Source organism: Polypterus senegalus, chromosome 10, assembly GCF_016835505.1.
Source record: "Polypterus senegalus isolate Bchr_013 chromosome 10, ASM1683550v1, whole genome shotgun sequence".
In the NCBI taxonomy this organism is placed as follows: domain Eukaryota; kingdom Metazoa; phylum Chordata; class Cladistia; order Polypteriformes; family Polypteridae; genus Polypterus; species Polypterus senegalus.
In genome coordinates, this window is record NC_053163.1 from 172110444 (window position 1) to 172118565 (window position 8122).

Sequence of the window (8122 nt, forward strand, 5' to 3'; positions counted from 1 at the left end):
CATTGTACAGTTGCTGGGTGGTTTCGCCATAGCAATCAGTAAGAGAGTCGATTTTTGTCCATTCTGTACACATGGCCAAACCATGTAATCTTCTTTTCCAAATTTCCCCAGCTATACTGGGTTGTTGGAGGCATCTGATCTTTTCGTTTCATTTCATAGGTGGTCTTTGAGTGAGATTCCGAGCATTTTCATCACATCACATCAGGGGTGTTTTTAGTTGAGGTCTGTCTACAAAAGTGTCCAGGTCTCTGAGCCATAGAGAAGGACTGGGATGACGAGTGATCAGAAAAGTTGCATCTTAGTCTTGTTTGCTATATTGATTTTTTGCCAAAGGAAACCAGTTTAGCTACCCAAAGTCAGCAGTAACTTGGCCAATCCGGCTGAGAACTTCAGAGGTACCGGCTATTTTCCTCTCCTGTATGATTGATCCAAGATATTTCAACTCCACTACTTGATCAAGCTGAATGCAATTAAGGTAGACTGAAGCAGGACACCTGTCGGACATCAGTATTTTCATTTTTTCAATGTTGATTTGCAGCCAATGATGAGTGCAACATCTCATCTACAGGAAACAAGAAAAGAAAAACAACTTCCTTCTGATAGCACAGTGTTACCAGTAAGGGGCGTTGCACATCCTCACCACGACCTTCAAATACAGATTTATTATTCACAAATACCCACACACAGGCTTCTCCAAAGATTGCACAACCACAATTTTTTGAAGAAGAAACCCTGACAACCTTTAAGAAGAATCTGCATGAGATATTGGGAAAGCTTGGTTATTAGCTAAGCAAACAGGCTTGATGAACTGAATGGTCTCCTCTTGCTTATCAAATTTCATATGTTCTCAATTACAAGCAAAATTCTTCTTCCTTCCCTCTGTCTCTTCCCAATTCTCCACAGTGAGCTTTTTCCTCTTCTATCCAATATTGACTCATAAGGGTGAGGCTGCTGGCTTCCCTTTACATTGGACCTGGGACTTGGTCAACTGGGTCAGGTGGAAACTTGGGCAGTACTCCCCCAGCAGCCCCACTTTGGATTCTGACAGGGTTGCAATCCTGGACTCCAACTTCCATGAGACCTTGCAGGTGACTTAACTGGGTTCAGCCCAGAGGAACACTGCCACCTGCAGTGTGGGGGAGTGAACTGCTCCCAGTACTCATGTTTGCTGAGTCAAGCCATCATGTCTCAACTGCAGTATTACAGCTTCATTTAGGTTGTCTTGTTAGGTTAAGATTTTGGTAGAACATCATGTTTTGCTTGTCTTTCTTTATTTTTATCCTTTCGCTACACCACTAGGCTCTCACTTTGAACGTCCATCCTTTGCGACACATGGTAGATTTAGACATTGTATTTATATAGCACTTTTCTCACTACACAAAGCTCTTTACATGGAGAGTGGGGAGCTGTGAGGCACCTTATCACGTAAGCTTATTACCCTCAGAAATTTGACTTTTGATTGGGTTGTGGCTTTGGTTCTGCCAAATCTTGTCCTATCAGAGTTTCTTCCAGTTTCTGCTTGATTTTGGATTGTGTAGGACACCACTGTACTCACTGACACTTTTTTTTTTGTTGCAATTTCTCTAAATGAAAGACATAAACTTCTAAAGGTAAAAATACTCTGTCTCATTTCATTTGTTAATTGCCATTTTCTTGCCATTATCACCGGAATTTTGTCTAAGCAGTACTTCAGAGGGTGTAGTAATACATTCTGTTCCAACTCTGCTTTAAGACAATTAGAGGGTTTTTTAAAGTAACCAACAGAAGTTCGGACACCTGTGCAAATTGTTTGCTTCAACTTGCAAGGCGTAATTTACTTTAAATGCTACAGAACATCTGTAGGTTGTAACTTATTAGTTGTTCCATGCGGAAGGTCCATTTGTAATATTCTGATATTTCATTTTTTCAGTTTTTACTAACCTAAACTTTAAATTTAAACCAGTTTACTGCTTACCTTTTCACTATTTTTGGTCATTCATTCCATTTCAACTGATTAAATCTTAAGAAAAACTAAAAAAACTAAGGTGTTCTTAAACTTTTGACCATAAATAAATAAATTTGTAATAAGCTGTAAAAAATCCATGATAGATAAACAGATAGATTTACCCCAGGGGGTAAATTTGGCTTTTTACAAAAACTCACTCAATAAATAAATACAATAATAGATTGATAAATAAATAAGTACAGGTATATATACACAAATACATGCTCTGAACACATACCAGAATGACTGAAAAGGAAAAAAAAATTTAAGAAGAAGTGAGGCATGGCCGGACACAGAGGCTTGTTGGTGCAGTGAAAGTCAATAAGTAGTTGCTTGGTTTTACTGTTGTTAAGTTGCAGACAATTCTTTTTGAACCAAAAACAAAGTTCTCCACCTAACTCTTCTCCACTGTTTCACAATTTCATACATAAGAGCAGAGTCATCTGAGAATTTCTGGAAGTGACATGAGCTGGTGTTATATTTATAGTCTGAGGTGTGCAGAGTGTAGAGAAAGGCAGACAGGCCTGTTCCTTGTGGTGCTCCACTGTTGCTCACACAGTCTTTGAGTCTCATAAACTATGGGACATGATCCAGGACACCACAAGCTCATCCACCTGCGTATCTCTGAGCGAACACCTTAATAGATGATGAGGTTAATGAAGCAGTCCAGGCATAGATTCATGAGCTGCCAAAAAGCTTTTTCTCCCAAGGAATGAAAAAGTTATTGAAGCGATACAAGAAGTGCATTAACCTGTAGTGAGAATATGTAGAGAAGTGATTGAACTGTTATGTTCATCTGTCCACAGTTACCAGTATTAAAGGGTAAGTTGCTTTCACGTTTTGATTCTCCCTCGCATTTTTCTTGAAAGTCTGTAACTAAACTGTCACACACTGCTGTCTAAATGAGAGTAATTCCATGCCAGACCAGTGGGTGGCAGAGTGCACTGACCTTTATTCTCGCTTTCCTGCAGACCATTCACGGGAAATTCCACCTGGCCCTAGTGACATCACTTCCGGTGAAGAACCCATGACTGAGGAGACTTCCTGTTCCGGCCCTTTTGATGATGTCACGTCTGGGTCTGAACTTATGGAAGAGGACCCCTCCACTTCCACCCTCAATGACTTCACTTCCTTTTCTGGCCTTTAAAGCCGCCATATTGGACTAACATTGTCAGTTCTGTTTTGGACTCTGTTCTGAGCACATCAGTGCTAGAAATTTAAACATTTGCAGCCAGAAAATATTATATGGGTGGCTGCCCCAAACCTTTTTATGACTCTTGTGTCTGCTTTTTCTGACAAAGCATTCCACTACAATTTGTATTATGTGTATAATTGTATGTGAGAAATACAATTTGATTTGATTTGATTTCATAAGGGACTACATCTGATCCATTGCCAGTAAATAATAAAAAAAATGTAATTTTTAAGGAGTTTGCATGTTTTCCCGTGTCTGCGTGGGTTTCCTCCGGGTGCTCCGGTTACCTTACCCACAGTCCAAAGACGTGCAGGTTTGGTGCATTGGCGATCCTAAATTGTCCCTAGTGTGTGCTTGGTGTGTGTGTGTGCGTGTGTGGGTGTGTGCCCTGTGGTGTGTGTGCTGGCGCCCTGCCCAGGGTTTCTTCCTGCCTTGCGCCCTGTGCTGGCTGGGATTGGCTCCAGCAGACCCCCGTGACACTGTGTTAGGATATAGCGAGTTGGAAAATGACTAACTTATTCAAATCAAAGTTGTTTTTTTTCACCTGGAGCAGAGTGGAAATAATCTTGTTATCAAATTGAAAAAAAAAAAACTGCTCTTCCATAAAATGTTTTTGGTGTAGTGGCCAGATATTTGAATGTCATCAACAATACAATACAGTCTAATAAAACAGACCTGGAGGTTTGGGAGGAGGACCAATAGCAGGGTAAATGAGAATGCTGTGTTTACATGCATTTTGCCACTAGAGGTCACATGAGGTGTGGTTTAGACAAGTAGTAGCACTATTCGTTAACCTCAGCGCCAACTGTTTGAAAAGCACAGTGACAATGTGGCTTCAGTCTCGTGCTTGGTAACATAAAGCAAACCCTGTTTTTCTGGATCAACAATATAATGATGCACAAGGTCAGTAATATACTCGGGGAGCTTGGGCATGGAGGGCTCTTTAAGTAGCAACAAAGATCTTAAATCTGAATCCTAAATTCTACTAGCATTCAATGGAGGGGTGATAAAATGGGTGCAATATGAGGCCCCATGTTGGACCTCATTAAAAGCTTGACAGCAGCATTTTGTATAGTGTGCAGATGGTTCAAGGCAGACTTACTCAGACAAGTAAATAATGAATTACAATGGCCTAGGCAGGATGAGATAAAACCATGGACAAGCATTTTTATCTCTGTCTTAGTGACCATGGTTCTAAGCCTAGAAAGTTTTCTCAGCTGGAAGAAATAACAACGACTGAGAGACCTGACGTTGGCATCAAAGGTGACAGACTGATCCAAAATGGTATCCAGGTTAAGAAGACATGTTTGGGTGGAAGTGGATATCCTCTGTCGGAGATGGCTGGGCTGGCGACCTGGCCAGGATGCCCCGGAGGACCGGAGAAGGGCTTATGCCTTCCCCAGACCATGTGGGGGCAACCGCCCTGGTTCCTTTGGGGGCCACAGGTACAGAGCTTTGAAACTCTACCCTGTAGGGGCCCGTGGTCACCGCCAGGGGGTGCCCCTGTGCCTTTGGAGCCCCGGACCTCAGCACTCCCGCCACACCCGGAAGTGCTTGGGGGAAGAAGAGTAAGGACACCCGGAGTGCTTCCGGGGCTGCAGCTGGTATTTCTGCCACACTGGGGCGTGTTGGTGGGAGATTGCCGGAACACACCTGGAGCACATCCGGGTGCATATAAAAGGGGCCAGCCTCCCTTCATGTGAAGGCTGGAGTCAGGAGTGTAGAGAACGTGGTCTTGGGAGAAGGCAAAGAGGCGGCCTGAAGAAAGGAAGCCAGTGTGTTGTGGCCAGGACTTTGGGGGACTTTTGGGGTTGCTGCACTGTATAATGGACTTAAATAAATGTGTGTTGGGTGATGTCAACGTGTCTGCCTGTCTGTGTCCGGGCCGGCTTCCACACCTCACAATTCTTTAACTAATGACAGGTTGCAGTTCAAGAGGAGCAAAAATCAAGACCTCAGTCTTCTTTGGATTGAACTGTAAGTAATCGGCAGATAACCAATTACTAACTTCCAGCAGACAATCAACCAGGCTTGCCAGCTTGTGTAACTGCTGAGGCTTGAAAGAGCAGTAAAGCTAAATGTCGTCATCATAAAAGTGATAGGAGACTCCATTAAATCACCTAATAATATGAGCTAAGGGTAAAACGTATAGCAAAAATAAGAATGGGATCAAGGACAGAGACCTGAGGCACACAATATGATAGTGAGGCCCTAATTATTACAAATGAAAGTTAAAGACAAGAAGGTATTAAAATTTATATATATCAAGTTTCAGTCTAGCTTCCTGTCGTGGCTGGGATTCAAATCATTCTGTTACATCTTCTTTGTTCATTTTTGATTCTTTTGTTTGTATTCATTTTATTTCTGTTTATAAGCACTTTTCAATGCATGTGTTATGCTCCATGTGTTTTGTGGGTGGTCCCTCAAGAGGCCAATCATTCCTAGTAGCTGCCCACCACTCTATAATTCCCATAGGGTCGCCCCCAGATTCCTGGTGGTGTATTTCGAATGTGCTTAGAAGTGGCAAGTTCTTTTGTTCTGAGGCACTTAACTTTTTACCGAATTACTGGATTTCGGCTTTTTGCTAGAATTTGTATGAGGACTTTGATTGCTTTTAGATTGCCTTTTGAGAAGCCATTGGCCTTTTTTGCTCAGTGGAGCTTTCTGTAACAGAGCATAAAACTAAATATTTTTATTTATAAGGATTATTTGTTGCCCTTGTTACCAGATGAGGATTTTTTAAGGTCTTTACCTCCTCTAGTGGGCATTTTTGGGATGTTTTGGACCTCTTGGCAGCCTTCTTGGAGGCCTCATGCCATTTCAGCCATTAATGTGTTGCAGAAGCATGGCAGTACATAAAACACAGCACAGAATGGATATATCGAAAAAAAGAGCATTTCTGTGATTGCAAGGTTATTTTAGTATTACAATAGTCACTGCATTTGCCAATAGTGTAGCAGGATAAACTACATGTTTGAAGTATCCACATAAAAGTATTTTTATGCCCAAATAATTGTTTGAGTCTGCAATGTTCAAATTTTCCATTTTCCATAAGACAACAGAGTAACACAAAGCACAGATAAGGGTATATGACATTTATCCAGAACATAACATTCTTAAATCAGCTTAATCCAATGTGATTTTAGGTACATATTGCAGACGTAGAAAACACACAAACTTCACACATTGCAATGGTCAGAGCAGCAACCCGGCTAGAATGGATTCCCGCCAACACCACAAGACACGCAGAAGAGTGGCAAACCAGGTTAGACATCCCAGAAACAGTTGACAGGACTTGCAGACGCAGACAGGATGCCAACTGACAGGATGGACAAAATGAATTTAGTATAAATATTAGTCCCTTTCCCAGTCTGGAAGCCATACACATGGAACTGCCTCCCATGTGCTGGTGGCTCCTCCATATGTTGGGTGGCAGCATCCCTTATGGCGAGTCCTGGTATGGTCACCCACAGGGCAGCTTGGGAGTTGTGGTCTCATAGAGCCACCCTGTTGGGTTCCTTGAGAGAGTTAGCAGAAGGTGAGGGTGAATTTCTTCCTAACAAGGAAGTGCTTTCTGAAGATGAGTTTTTTTTGACGCCGGACGTACTTCTGTGTCTCAACTTCAGGAGTCAGGAGTGGAGTAGGGCAAAACTAACCTGGAAGGACTGGAGGGGCAAGAGAAGAAAAGAGAATTATTTGCTGTGCTGTGTCATTTAGGAGTTACAGAATCTATCAAAGGTATTTTGTTGAATAAATGACTGTGATCTGAACCAAGGATTGTTTTTGGGGCTCAGGTGGTCCCAACAGACATCACCTTGGGAAAGGATCCGAAATCAAGATGCTAGACCTGAGGCATCGGCTGTAACCATGACACCACCTTGTAGTTCTGTCCAATTCGTTATGGAGTGCAAAAAGTTTTAAAGGGCATTTTGACAGCTCTGTGTGACGTGCAAGTCAAGATATGTTGTCTTTAGTGCATATTTTGTGTCATTATCTGCTCAACACAAGAGATTTAGGGGACATTCAGATGTGAGTTAATAGCCAGAATCCAGAATTATGTGTTAAGGTACTATAAGAATGAAGAAGTAAATTCTTCCCAGTCTAAAAAAAGGAAAAAAACTTGATGGGCATGTTTAAAATTAAGATAAAAAAATGTAAAGGAAGGGGGCAGCTGGAGTCTATCCCAGTAGTCAGCCCTAGATAAGCGGGTTAGGAAAATGTCAGGCAATCAGTCAGTCATCGTCCAACCCGCTATATCCTAATACAGAGTCACAGGGGTCTGCTGGAGCCAATCCCAGGCAGCACAGGGCGTAAGGAAGGAACAAACCCTGGGCAGGGCGCCAGCCCACGGCAGAGGTTAGGAAAATGGATGCACGTAAAGAGAACGACAGCAATTCAATTAAGATCAGTCCACTGACAGGCGCAGGCAGCAGTGAGTCAAGAGGACATTTCACACAAATGTCAGGAAGGATGTCTTTACAGTGGGAGATTCCGAGACAAGCAGCATTTTAGTATAAAGCATAGGTGATGGCAAAACCTTGAGGATTTTTAAAGTACAGAATAATAACATTTTAGACACATTATGGCACACCGAATTAATGAGCAATGCGAGGGTGAAAGTTTCACTTTGAACAACTTTTTATTAAGTTATTCCTGCGGGATTCCCAGGTGTTTCCAGGCCAACTGCCAGATAAAAAGCCCTCATCTTCCCCTGGCTATCTTCCAAGTGAGTTGTACCTGAGAAACATTCATCTGAAGGCACTTCACGGAGACAGCCTCATCTTCTCTGCTATCGATCTAGTCAAGAAGTAACAGTACACTGAGTTCCTGCTGCATTGTTAATTTCCTCACTCGGTCGGGGTGGGGGGATAAACCAAGTAACCCTTTGAAGAAACCTCATTCTGCTGCTTAGTTTATTCATCTCCACTTTCAGTCCTCATTTT